Source organism: Furipterus horrens, unplaced genomic scaffold (assembly GCF_987537825.1).
Source record: "Furipterus horrens unplaced genomic scaffold, mFurHor1.1.pri manual_scaffold_1, whole genome shotgun sequence".
NCBI classification, from domain to species: domain Eukaryota; kingdom Metazoa; phylum Chordata; class Mammalia; order Chiroptera; family Furipteridae; genus Furipterus; species Furipterus horrens.
Genome location: NW_028327171.1, coordinates 10,604,099 through 10,618,185, shown reverse-complemented (window position 1 = coordinate 10,618,185; position 14,087 = coordinate 10,604,099).

Here is a 14,087-nt window from a genome sequence, read left to right as displayed (position 1 = left end):
GATGGTTCGCCTGCCCACCGTGCAGACCCAGGGCCACCCTTCTGGTTTAAAGTGACGGTGTGCATAGAACCCAAGTGGGCTGCCCTCCGTCTGCCAGCTGGAGTGGGGGTTCCCAGTGCCCAGGGGCCTGTTGACCACTCAGACAGCACTGTCCTCAGAAGCAAGGTGTACTTTGCTGGGCGCTGGTCTTAAATGGAAGTTTCTGGGTTGAAACTGTACATTTATGATTACAAACAGGTTTTTTCAGCTCACCAAGGGCTGTTTCCCAGTTCAGTGCCTCCTCAGATGCAGCTGCTAAGTGAGCAGAGTTTAACCCCATTATCCAGATGGGAGAACTGAGGTGGGCAGTGGAGCGACTGTGGAGACAGACCTAGGTGCTGGCTTCGGCTGAACCGTCCCCGAGCTGAGCCTCCTGCCCTGACCAGTGCAGCTTGGACATAGGCAAGACGTCCTCCTTGGGCTCTAGTAACTTGGGCTCCACCTGATAGAATTTTCTAGAAAAAGAAGACAAACACAGCTGGGGCAGTGTCAGGACCAGGGGGGACAAACTTTCTTAGCATCTGTTGAATGAAACCCTTTATGATTTCTTTTTAATGCCTCAACTGTCAAGTGAAATTTCCTCCCAACTTAGAACATGATTCATCAAGGAAAACAATGTTTTCCACAGGTTTCACATGTGGTTTCCAAGGCGGTGTGACTGCGGACCTTGGAGTGGCAGATGCCAGCCTGGCCCTCCCCTCCACCCCTCATCAGGGCACAGGTCCTGAGTGGCAGGCTCTATCCTGGGTGCTTGTCCCTGCCCTCAGCTTGGACAGCCCCTCCCTCTGCTCCTATCTCTGGGTAGCCCCTCTCCAGGCCAGCTCCACCGTGAGTGGCTTGGTGCTCTGGCCCCCAGCACCTAGGACAGGGCGGTCCTGCTCCCCAGCCCATGTTTGCCGACTGTACAATGAGTCAACTGGACAGGAGCACCAGTGGTCACAACCCACAGGCAGGGCTGAGAGGCGTGGGGCGGACCTTGGGTGGGCCGGTCACGGCCAGGTTGGCTGCCCAGGAAGAAGCGCCAGACCCCAGGGGACATCTGAATCACCCAGTCCTGCAGGCCGGTCCCTCAGGTGAGGACTCAGCTCCTAGCATCAGTTGGTGACCAGGCAACCAACACCAACAGGAAAGAGGGCAGGAGGGGGAGGCAGCTCCCAGCCGGGTCCTTACGTGCCAACACCCAGAGGAGAGGTCGAGGCTGCTGCTCAGAGGGAGAGCACCCTGGGCTGCCAGCCTGTTGTTGGTGGGGACAGGGTTGGGCCTATCACATGTTAGGGTGTGGGTGAGACCAAGCTCATCGCTGGAGTGTGGCCTATAGACTTATTTGCAAAAATCATACCGAAATGCATGTTTCGTTTGTTTGTTTGTTTACTGAAAAAGTTTGGTAACGCCCCACAGACCCAACAACGGGACTGTTCAGTAAATTGAGGGGTGCAGTGGGGAGCAGGAGCTGGGCGGGCAAAGCCACAGGATAAGTTCTCAGGACGCTCAGAGGATGTCCCGTCAGAGAATGGCAGGGTCTTCTGCACAGAGAGCCAGCAGTTCTCCTGGGCCATCTGGGACATCTCTGGACACCCGCCTCTAGTCACTGGGCAGGTGGGCCCCGGGCCAGGAGGAGACGCCTGCTCCCACCACGGCATCGTGCTTGACCCGCTGCTTGTTTTTCTGTTACTAGCGCCTGCGTTAGTTTAGCGGGAAGGTCGGTCCTTCAACCCCGCTCACCCCAGCCCTCCCGGGGACGTTAGCCAGGGGAGCCATTGTCACTGCACTTGAGAAGCTCAGTGGGTCCCTCTGGCCCTCTTCCCAGGGCCACGTGCATCCTCTGAATTTATCCTCGTTCTGTTGCTAAAAGCTGAGGATTATATTTTCTGGTCAGAATCTGACACAGAGGCTGTGGTTGTGAGCACCATTATCTGAAAGAGACACTGAAAAAGGAGAGGGGGAGAGGGGGGAAGGGAGAGGGGATGGCCAGAGGAGATGATCTGTGACATACTGATGCCACGGGGGAGGGGTGGTGGCTGTGCTGGCCACAGGGCCTTTCTACAGGGGGCTGTGGCCCCAAGACCTAGGCCCTCGCAGGGCACCCTCAATGGCACAGAAAGTCTCACTGGGGCCACCAGGCAGGGGACCTGCGCCCCACACCCCAGCCCCAGCCGCAGTGGCTCTGCTGTGGATCTGGATGGGTTAATCTTTTTCCAGTTACCTCACGGTGGCTTCTGGTTCTATGGAAAAAGCAGAGCATCTGGCACTGATATTTCCTTAACGGCTGTCTGAGCCTGTGGGGGAAGTTTGGCTGCTTTCCTCGGAGCCTTGCAGACTTCCAAGGGGCTGAGGAGCCTGGGGGAGGGGGCTTCCCAGGGAGCGCCAGCCACTGGGCCCGCCTACCGTGGGGCCCAGAGCCACGCAGCAAGGTCCCCGCAGCCAGCGCAGCATTCCTGAGGAGAAGAGTCATTTCCTGTGCGGCTGACTGGCGGGGTTGGGGTCCTGAAGGCCGGGCGGCTGCAGTGGCCGGGCTGGTCCCCGGCTGGCTCCTCGTGTGGTCCCGTGAGGCTGCTTAAGGGACTGGTGAGCATCCTGCTGCCCTTCAGGGTGCGGCTTTCCCTCTTAGCCAGCTGGTGGTACCATGAGGGCCAGGGCCCCAGACCCACAGGCCGTCCCCCTCAGGGGAAGACCTCAGGGTCTTCTCCCCTCCCCCCAGTTCCCGCCAGGATGTGGCACTGGGGCCAGGGCTTGGGGTCTGGTCCCAGGATCACTTGCTTTAACCTGGTCCTCTGGGGGCTCAGGGGCAGGGCTGCATGGCCAGGTCTGTGGCCTGTCCTCACTGAGTCACACAGAAGTTCTGAGGCCCCACTCAGCGGGAAGAGGGAGGTGGGCCAGGGGCCCCGAAGACCAGCAGCCCCCTCCGCGCAGAGATGGCTCCGCCAGACTGGGCTCGGTGCAGTGACCTCAGTCCCAGCCACTGACCGCCCCCAGGAAGCCCCACCCCTCGCTTCCTTCCCTGCCAGCACCTGCAGGGGCCACTCAGACACTGCAACTCAGGGAAGCCACAGCCTCTAGCCTGGTGAACCCCAGGGGAGCAGGGGTGGTCACACCGAGTCTGGTCTCAGCTCTGTCACCTACTGGCTGTGTGACCTCAGACACATCAGCTCCCAGAAGCTGTTTCCTCAGATTGTCCAGAGAAATCCTGACACGTGCTCAGGGGATGGAAGCTGGTGGAAGGGACAGGGTGACCGCCTGGTGTCCACACCGGGCTCCCGTGGGACAGAGGAGGACGAGGACATGGGTCCAGATCTGAGCCCCTCCTCCCTCATGTGGCCCCTGCTTCCCCACGCTAGCTCCATATTCAGGGACGAGCTGTGCCCTCTCAGGGACCTCTGGAATTCTCAGGGACACACTTGGGGCCTTCAAGGCCTGGACAATGGCCAGCCAAGCCGAGAATGCTGCTGACCCACGGAAAAAGGGCAGCACCCTGCTCCGAGGCCTCCAGGGCCCCACACTGTCGGTCACCCTGAAGAAGCCTTGTTAAAGCTTTGCTGTGGATGCCCTGAGGACCCTTGGGGTGTGGGCCTGGCAGGGAGGGAACAAGGTCATCTCTGTCCTGGGCCACAGGTGGGCACAGGGTCTGGGGCCCCAGGGGTGGGAGAAGAAGAAGGTAGCCAGGCCGCTGACCCCCATGGGAGAGGCCAAGACCCCTCAGGGTTCACCAGGACAACAGGGGGGCGGGGGCGGGGGCAGGGAGGGCTCCGTGGGTCCTGGGCAGACATGCTCCCTCCCGCACACAGGAAACCACGCAGCCAGGATCTGATGATGGCTTCAGCGCAGAGCGGGGCCGGGATAGATGTGGGCCCCTCAGCCGTCAGCTGGTGCTCTCTTGGGAGGCCGGGACCCCTCCGGCAGGCACTGGGGTCTCCACCCACAGGGGCCAGCAGTGCCTGCTGTTCGCACCACCACCCAGCCCCCCTCTCCCTTCACCTGAACCTGCCCTGAACAACCTGGATGAGAAAAGACCAGAGGGCCTGGGGCGCCCTCTGCTGCCTGCCGTGGCACTTGCACTGAACACTCCCGCCCAGGGGGAGGGGCAGCCCCGGGACCACGAGGACACCTGGATTCACAGGTGCCCCAGAGATGCATGGCTTCCACTAAGGACAGGGACTTGTGTGGCCCCTGACGACCTCAGTTCTGCCAGAGATGCAGTGAGGCTGGGCCAGGCATTGCCCCCACGTCCCACCCAGGCCTCAGGAATGGAGTCTTTTGATCCCACCCAGGGCCAGCAGCTCCACCCAGGATGCAGAGAACATGTGGGTCATCCTCCAGCTCTGGTCAGTGGCTTGCCTGCTTCCTGAGCAGGTCAACTGTCCCTGGACCACAGGGCACTCCCGGCGGAGCTCCACTGGAGCCTCGCCCAATGCTCTGAGCCCAGAGGCCGTAGGGGGCAGGTGGGCACCCAGGATGTTAGAGGTGAGTCCCCAGCAGCCCGAGGACCAGAGTCACAGCCAGGACGATGGTGATGGGGGTGCTTCTAGGAGTTCTCTGTGTTCATCCAGGCCTCTGTGCTCATCTATCATCTATCGATATCTATCACCTATGTACCTATCATCTCTCTATCATCCCTGTCTATGTCTATTACCTGTCATCTCCCTTCCTACCTGCCTGCCTACATACACACCTATCAGTCATCCATTACATGGTAACTCCCTCTCCGACAGTGGGAACTGACTCCCCTTAGAGACAATATATTTATCTACTTGGTCAACCATAGAACACACCCAAAGTAGATTCTGCGTTGCTCACTCATTCCTATGTGAAAAGCAAACCTACTAACCAGAGCTGAATATTTATTTACATTTTTTGTCTTTATCCTGAAAATATATAGGCAAAGTCCTCTGCTCAAAAAATTCTTAGGTGCGTTCTCACACTTTGCCTCCCTATCCGTGTGTTTACATTAATGTGGAATACAATTAGGTGCTGTTCCATCTGGCTCCGCCTCCCTTTTTCATTTTAGCTGTCCATGTTTCTGAGCATGTGAAATACGGACAGGTTCTGACATTTAGAGCTGCAGGAAGACGGCACCCCCAGCCCCTTCCCAACTCCCACCCTCTCTACTAATCTGTTCCCACCCAGAGGCCCCTCATCCTCTGTGGGGCTGCAGAGACTCAGCGAGCAGGAGCGTGACACTCCCATCAAACGTCTGAAGGTGGCAATGACCCAGGGCCTGCCTTCCACTCAGCATGCCAAAGCCCCCCCTGACACCCATTTGAAGATCCTCTGAACCCAAACCACTTCCCTACCCCCATAAGTGACAAGGGGACCGCACTTCTGATGCAGTCTGGTTGTGCCTGGCTGTGGGTCCTACATTGGATCATCGTCCAGGCCTGTTTGCCTCTTTCTAGAGTGATGTTCACGGGCATCTTCCCTTGTGGCAGAAAATAATATGTAGTTACTGCACAAAATTTGGAAGGAACATAACGTCTTTAATTGCCCCCACCAGAGCAAACGTGTTGAAGTTTGTGCTTCTACCCTTGATTTCTATAAAAGGTAGGTGGGGGACAGAAAAGCCACATGGCAACCACCAGTCAACTTCAGATTCTGACCTGAATCAAAGGCCCTGAAAGAACTATGGCGAAGGCCAATTGTGCTTAAAATACAAATATTTTTTAAGCAAAAGTGGAATCACATTGTACCAGCTCCTTCGTAACTTGTGTTTCCCAAAGAACAAACCGTTAACACTTCCCTCTATTATTGGAGAAGGCCCACCGGGTCAGCATTTTCTCAAAGAGTCCTGTTTTTCTTATTTCAGTTTTTTCACTGCTGTGAAAATAATTCATAATGATCTTTGCACATAAATATTTCAGTCCATTAGTGATTGTTTCCTCATAATAGCCTTCTCCCAGAATTGCTGTTCCGTCTCTTCAGTGGATGTTGGCATGAAAACGGCACAAGGAGAGTCACAAAGGAAGTTGTTGGTGGAAATTAACTCCCAGAACCAAGAGAGGACAAGACACACCCGCCTCGCTGGCCTGCGCCCAGGTCAGGAGACCCTGGCTCTCAGCACAGCTGAGGATCCAAGGGAGGCGGTGAGCACCAGTTGGGCTTGCTCTCTGGGACAGTTGGATGGATGGGGCACTTCTTCCATTAAACACGTGTACAAATCCCAGTTTCCCAGGTCCTGAGAGTCAGCCCAAACCAGAATCTGTCAATATCCTATATATGCAACCCTCGTTTCCCACCACGCTTTATTCTTAAGAGATTTTTGACATCTCCAGAAAGAATAAGATAATCTGGTTGGCAGGAATTGGGGTCAGAAACATAAAAGGGATCCCCCAGTCCCGGCCCTCTGTGATACCCCAGTCTTCCGTGCCATGAGTATTCTGTGACCGCCTTGCTGGCCACCCCAGTCTTCAGACCCTTTGCTCCTGCGTCTGCACTCCCACTGCCTGGTGTGACATCCATGTTGTCTCTATGGTCCAAGACATGTGCCCTTTGGGTAAGAAAGGAATTTCTCAAGCAAGACTCAAAAGATGCCCTGACTAGTGTGGCTCAGTTGGTTGGGCATCGTCCCGCAAAGTGAAGTGTCTCTGGTTCAATCCCCAGCTTAGGCACATGCCTGGGTTGCGAATTCAGTCCTCTGTCAGGGCAATGCAGGAGGCAGCCAACTGATATTTCTCTTCTTCTCTTTCTCCCTCCTTTCCCCTATCCCTAAAACTCAATAAATAAAATCTTTTTAAAAGACTCAAAAGTTCACAAACCCTAAAGAAGAGATGGATGAACTTGACTTGGTATAATCATCAAAAGACAGTAGAGGTTCTCCTAGAGCAAGCTAAAAACCGGGGCTATAATGGCAGCAGCTCAGCTAACAAGTGATCAGTAGGCAACGTATTATATAAAGAGGCCTGAAAACACAGTGAGAAAGACAAGCAATCCAACGGAAAAATGGCAAGAGCCACGAACCGGCACTTTAGTAAAAGGAAAGGAGGTTGGTGTTCAAACGTAGGGGAGGAGATCAACTATACTGGCAATAGGAGAAATGCAAATGAAAACCACAGTAAGTATTTTATACCCACCAGAGAAGACATATTAAAAAGCCACCTAATCCTAAGGACTCCCAGACCCTGACTGGCACGGCCACTTTGGGAAAGAACTCAGCAGGCCCCAGTCAGCCCCACCACGCCCCTCCCCTGAGGCACACACCTGAAAGTGGCCCAGCCAGGTGCAGCGATCTGGTGCAGGTGTGCCAGGAAGGGGCCTCCATCCAGCAGCCAGGCAGGGCTGGTGTGGGCCAAGCCAAAGGCCTGTTGCCTCTTCATTCTTGTGCCTGTGGGCAGTCCAAATATATTCATATTTTCTAAGAAGTACAAACCCTCATGCTGTGTTCCAGGAGGCCCCAGGGGAATGTTTATGTCAGCAATCTTTATAATAGCAAAAAACAAACAGAAACTGGAAATAACCCCAATTCCTTCTGCAACGGAGTAGATACGTGTGGCCGTACCCTGGAATGTTGTTTGGCTGAGAAAATAGGCTACAGTGTCAGCCCACACCCAAGAAGTCGCATGGGAAATGCTATTCCTAGAAAAGCCATTCAGTATTATTCCACTTCTCAATACTTAAAAACATGCAAAACTCAGCAGTGCAATGTGCAGGTGTGCACACATATGGGGTGAAACAGGGAAGGGCAAGCAATTAAGGGTTCAGGTATGGTTTCCACGGGGGCAGAGGACATGAGCGCAAAGGGTCGTCTTTGGCCCTCAAACGCAAGAATGGGATCCCGATTGTAGGGGTGAGTCCACCTCTGCACCTTCCACTACATGTATGTGGCATGCTCTCCTCAAGTGCATGAGATGGTCATACATCATATCAGTATTTAACAGCTTTATTGAGGTATAGTTTCCATATCATAAAATTCACCCATTTAAAATGTACAATTGTTTTTAGTATATTCACAGTGCTATGCAACTCTATAATTTTAGAATATTTCATCACTGCAAACAAAACCTTTTACCCACTGACAATCACCCCTCAGGACCCTTCACCCCAACCCTGGCAACCACCACTCTGGACACTTCATAGAAATGGATCCTGGCAATATATGTGCCTGAATTCTTTCACTTAGCATGTTTTTGAGGTTCATCCATGTTGTAGCATGTGTGAGCACTTTATTCTGTGCCAAATAATATTCCATTCTATGCTATATCATTTTATTTTCTCATCAGCTGATGGGCACTCGGGTTGTTTCCACCTTTTGGCTGTTATGAATAATGCTGCATGAACATTTCTGCACAATGTTTGTGTGGACACGTCTTCATTTCATTTGGAGAGACCTGGGAGTGGAATTTGCTGGGTCGTGAGGGAATGCCATATTTAAACTCCTGAGGAACTGCCGTCTACCTTTCCCAGAGGCTGCCCCACTTCACATCCCCACCGGCAGTGTATGGGCGTGCAGTCCTCCGCATCCTCACCAGCAGGTGCTATTTATTGCCTTTTCCATTCTAGCCATCCTAGCGTGTGAAGTGGTCTTGATTTGCATTTCCCTGGTAGCCAGCGATGCTGATTGCGCTTTCCTGTGCTCATTGACCATTTGTTTATCCTCTTTTGAGACATGTGTATTCAAATCATATGCCCATTTTTATTTATTTATTTTTTAAGTTGTTGAGTTGTATAAGTTTTTTTATGTACTTTGGATACAAATCCCTTATCACATGTGTGACTTGCAAATATTTTCTCCCAGTCTACGGGTAGGTAGTCTTTCTACTTTCTTTTTGGTGTCCTTTGAAACATAAACATTTTAAATTTTGTTGAAGTTCAAGTTATTGATTTTTTCTTTTATAATAGGCTTTTTGTGTCATATCTAAAAAATCATTGCCTAATCCAAGGTCACACAAATTTACTCCTATACTTTTCCACTAAGGGTTTTAAAGTCTTTAGCCCTCACATGCAGGTATACTATTTTGAGTTAGTTTTTGTGTTTGGTGTAATGCAGAGGGTCCATTTCATTCTCTGTGTGGGAATACCTAATTGACCAGCACCATTGGTTGAAAAGACTGTCCTTTTACTCATTTCATCATCTCAGCAGCTTTATTGAAGGTCAATTGACTGTAAATGTAAGGGATTATTTCTGGACTGTTAATTCTATTGCAGTATCTGTGTGTCTGCCCTGATGTCACTATGACCCAGTCTTGATTACTGTAGCTGTGTAGTAAGTTTTGAAATCAGGATGTGTGTGAGTCCTCCAACTTTGTTCTTTTTGAAGGTTGTTTTCCATATGACTTTTAGGAGCTGTTTATCAATTTATGTAGAAAAAAAAAAAAAGAGGCAGCCAACTTGGATTTTGATAGGTCTTGCATTGAATCTGGACATAAGATTCTTGGTTGACAGTTTTTTTTTTACCTTTAGTACCTTGAACATGTCATCCAACTGCCTTCTGCCTTCTGCCCTTGTTTCTGATGAGAAGTCAACTGTTAATATTATTGGGATTCCCTTGAATGTGGTGAGTCATTTTTCTCTAACTGCTTTCAAAATTTTCTCATGACGTTTGCTCTTCAATATTTTGACTTTAATGCATCTGGGTGCAGATATCTTTGTTTATCCTCTTTCAGCAGTTTGTTAAGTTTCTTGGATATGTAAATTATTGTTTTTTATCAAATTTGAGGTGTTTTCAGCCATTATTTCTTTGAAGTTTTTTTTACTCCTTTCTCTCTCTCCTCTGGTACCCCCATTATACACATGTTGTTGCATTTAATGGTGTCCCACATCTCCCCGAGGCTCTGTTCATTCTCCATTCCTTTTTCTTTCAGTTCTTCAGGTTAAATCATTCCTATTGATCTATCTTCAAGTTCACTTATTTTGTCCTTCTGTCAGCTCAAATCTGCTTTTAAGTCCCTCCAGTGAATTGTTTATTCCATTATTATACTTTTCAATTCCATTCCAGAATTTCCATTTGGTTCTTTTTGATCATTTCTATTTCTTTACTTTTGTTCACTGTTCAATGAGTTAGTGCCATTATGTTATTATGTTTTCCTTTATTTCTTTAAGCATGGTGTCCTTTCATTCTTTGGACATACAGTAGTTCAAATCTGTCTGCTAAGTTCAACATCTGAGCTCCCTTGAAGACAGTTTCTGTTGCCTGTTTTTTTACATTTTCTACTTCTGTGCATGTTTCATAATTTTTATTGAAAACTGGAAATTTTAGTCCCTGAATTAGTCCAAGCATGTCACTAAACAAACAAACAAACAAAACCTAAGAAGCTGGCTTGAAGGGATGTTTGCAGCTGGCTCTGTCCACCTTCCTCTCACCTTTGTGATTTGGAATGGAAGTTGAGGATGAGGGGACTCGTTCTTCACCAGTTGTTCCAATTCTGGGTGTGGGAGAGATGGGCAACCCCACCTGGCTGCGACCACTCACACAGTGCCTAGGACCCGGGCAGATGAGCGTTGCCCCTTTCCTGCTGAGGCCTCCAGAATGGCTTCCATGCAACCCAGAGCATGGCGGTTGTATCCAGAGGTCAAATGCCATTGCATCTCACTGCTCCTGAGTTTCCATAAATTGTGTGGCATAAATGCCTCTAAAATTGTCATTTGGGCCCTTTGTTTAATTTCCAAAGACTTTAAGTAATTGCCTTTGTTAATTTTTACTAAAGTATTGGCTATTTCTTTGGGGGAGAGGTTTTGCTGAACTCCTCACACTGCCATTTTAGGAGTTCTCTCTCCCCCAGTTCAGATATTTTTTAAAGGAAAAAAACCAACAACAAAGAATGGGTTATTTCTGGGTTAGGGATAATATTTAGCTCTGTTTTCGGTTTATTTTTATTTTCTGATTTTCCAAATGAACATATATTGCTTAGACAAGAAAAAAGACAATAAAATCTCACTTGACAACCGCTTCCCCACTGCGGTCCCACTAATTTGGGACTGGTAACATTTCCTCATAATTTTTATTCCCCAAGGGCCTTGGATCTCCTTGTGCCAGAAGACGAGTCTGTCAGATGCCTTTCTCTCCCTGGCTGACCTGAAGTCAGGTGTGTTTTCAGCTGTGTGGTTTGTCCTGGGACACGAGGCACCCTACAAGAGCCTCCCTGCCTTTCTGGGGTTCCAGCAGGGCACCGACAGGGCGGCCGCCTCGCCCAGGCCGGGAAGCTGAGGGATCCCAGGAGTGGAGTGGCTTCTCTGACTGGGTCTGTGGACGTGCCTGACACTCACCATGTGTGCTCATTCTGTCCCTCCAGGAGAACAAAGGCCACTCCCTCTCTGTCCTCAGTTAACAGGGTCTGCCCGGCTGGGAGCCGTCCAGAAGTAGAAAGCAGCCCCATCTGGAGGAAGCTGCAGAGCCTTTGCATGAGGTCAGTGCTGCAGAGCGAGGGCTGGGCTCCGGCTGATTCTGAACTGGGTCCAGCAGCCACGCCTGCCTGCCCTGATCTGTCTTCAATTCCCCCTTTCACTTGGGTTTATTTGTACCCCGATATTTTGTCTCCTGGTCCTCACTGCATGCATTTCAGACCTTGTTTATTTGAAGATCAGAAACATGCCCAGGGAGACTGGGGGTGTGGGCGCCTCCCTTCCGTCAGTTCACAAAATCCCATTGTGAGCTAGTGCAGCTGAAAGGGGGCGGCTGGGTGTTTGCCAAATTTGCCTCAAAGTCAGACCCAAATTTACACATTGGCTGGGTCCCATTTTGGACAGTTCTTAGGGCATAAATATAAACAGAGCTTGTGAATATATAGGATCCTGGGATTAAATGACTTGTAAATTTTTTTTTTGTTCATGAGCTTGGTGCATTAACCAGAAACACAGGGGCAGGGTTGATTTAAAAGCCATGACTTTACAGCCAGGCCCTTGACAGCACCCTCCGGGTGGTGGAACTGGAAAGCAGACACAGGCTAAATCCTTGCAGGGGCCCCACGCTCTCTCATCAGTGGCTGGCGTGCTTTCTTTCCCATGTGTGTGGAGGTGGCTCTCTCCCAGCCGAAGAGCAGATCTCCCCCAGGGGAGAGGGCTGCTTTGGACCACATCCTAAAGCAGGGAACGTGGTCTCCACTACATCAGAAAAGGCTTGTGCCCCTTAGGGAAAGAGCAGAGAAGCCACATCCACCTAGCCAGCTCCCCTTCCACACAGGGGACCTCCTGCCTCCTCCTACTGGCCACCAGGATCATGGTTCTGGGGTTCCCCTCCTCCTCCTGGCTTTCCCAGCTTGTTGGTGGCCTCCTGCCAGCTGGTGCTGGGCACAAGTCTTCAGGGGAAATTCTGGTCATTTCTTGGACACTTTGGGTGGCCTCCATGCCCTTGAGTGGCCCAGGACGCCTGTCTGTCTCCAGGCAGCTGTGGAAAGAATGGAGGGGTCAGTCCCTTCGGGACTTGGCCTTCGAATCTGCACTCTCGTCCTGGCGGGCTCAGAGCGATGTCTGCCTCCCGGAAGTCAATTGTCCTTGCCGCACAGGCCTCCTCCTCCTCCCCTTTCTGCTGTCCTCAGACTTGGGGGACATGAGCGACTGGGGCAGGACAGGACAGGGTCAGAACTTGTGGGTGACTGCCCCCTATGCCTGGAGAAGCTCTTGAGGGGTCCTTAGTGGGTCTCTGCTTCCTCCTGAGGTTGGAAGGTAAGGGGGTCTGGGACTGTGCCCACAGAAGGGTCTGGAATGCTGCAGACAGAGTGGTGTGATCCTTAGAGGCTGCGACCTTGTCAGGCGAAGCCTGGGCCACACCCAGGACGGCAGCTGCAGACATGGCTACTGAGTCACCAGGTCACTGTCTGAGGTCCCCACCCTCTTGATATCAAAGCCCGTTTGTCTGGGGTTGAGGTGCTTCTGCCAGAGTGAGTTCGGTGTCCCCGCCTGGAAAGGGAGTAAATCGGATGATTCCTGAGGCTTCTCAGGCTGCAGTGTATGTGCGCATGCATGCGTGTGCTCATCGGTGTGTGTCTGAAGGGGGTCAGCACGCACTGTACCTGAAAGGGTGGGGTACAGGGGTCAGTTCTGAAGGTGCCCAGCCAGCCTGGCTCAGCACCCAGCCTCCTGTGCCCCTTCCTGATGCTGTGAGTGCAGAGGTCACCCAGAGCCCGGCCGTCCCACGTGAGGGAGCGGGAGCCCCCACATGTGATCATGATCAGACAAGTCCAGGGAGACAGGGAGGAGGTGCCCGTGCAGGCTGCAGGGTGTTTCTGGGACTGGGCAGTCTCCCAAGTGTGTGGGGACAGGCACCAGGAGGTGGGAGGGGTGCGTGGGTGGTGTGGCTGGCCGCTGCAGCTCTTCCTGGAGGCGGCAAGACCACAGCCTTGACCTGACTCAGCAGGGTTTGTGCAGAGCCCACCATGGGCCTCGCCCCCGCGCCCACCCCAAATTCGCATCAGAACCCCCAAACTGGGCCTTGCTGGGAGCAGTTGGCTGGCTTGCCAAGCCTGGGCACCCTGCCCTGACCACTTGGATCAGACCCCTGCAGCCCAGACAGAGGCGGGGGCTGCGTCCCAGCCGCCTTGCCCACCCTGGCTGGGCCTCCCCGAGCCTCCAGCCCTGGCGCCAGCCCCACCCACCAGTTGCTATTTGGGAAGGGAGGACACCGATTTTCCTTATTGCTCTGTCTCCTCGTCCTCCTCCATCCCTCTGCTGGCAGTGCCGGCTGGGCGGTCATTTCTGGAGTCAGACTTGGGCCAGAACCCAGCCGTTCTCCAGAGCCCAGCAGAAGCTCAGGGCACCTCCAGGGGCCTCCTCCTGGACGGCAGGCAAACTCCCTCCCGGCAGCCCCAGGGGCAGGCTGTGCCCTCCAGTCCCCCACTGCTTGCTGCCCCTTCCTACCCACCTGCCTCCCCTCTCCTGGGAGACCCCGAGAGGCATGGCGCCCAGGCCCCGCCTGTGCTTGGATGGGGCCAGCTCCACACTCGCAGGTGAGCTGCTAGCGGGCCCAGTTTGGAGGTGGCATGTGAAGTCCTTGGGTACGGATGCAGCCCACAGGTGGCCCAGCCTGGTGGTAAAAATAATCAATTAGGTGCCAACATGAGTTTTCAGATAAAGATCCCAGTCTCCACAAATCAGCACTACATGGCCTCTGCCCTGTGAGTGAGTGTGGT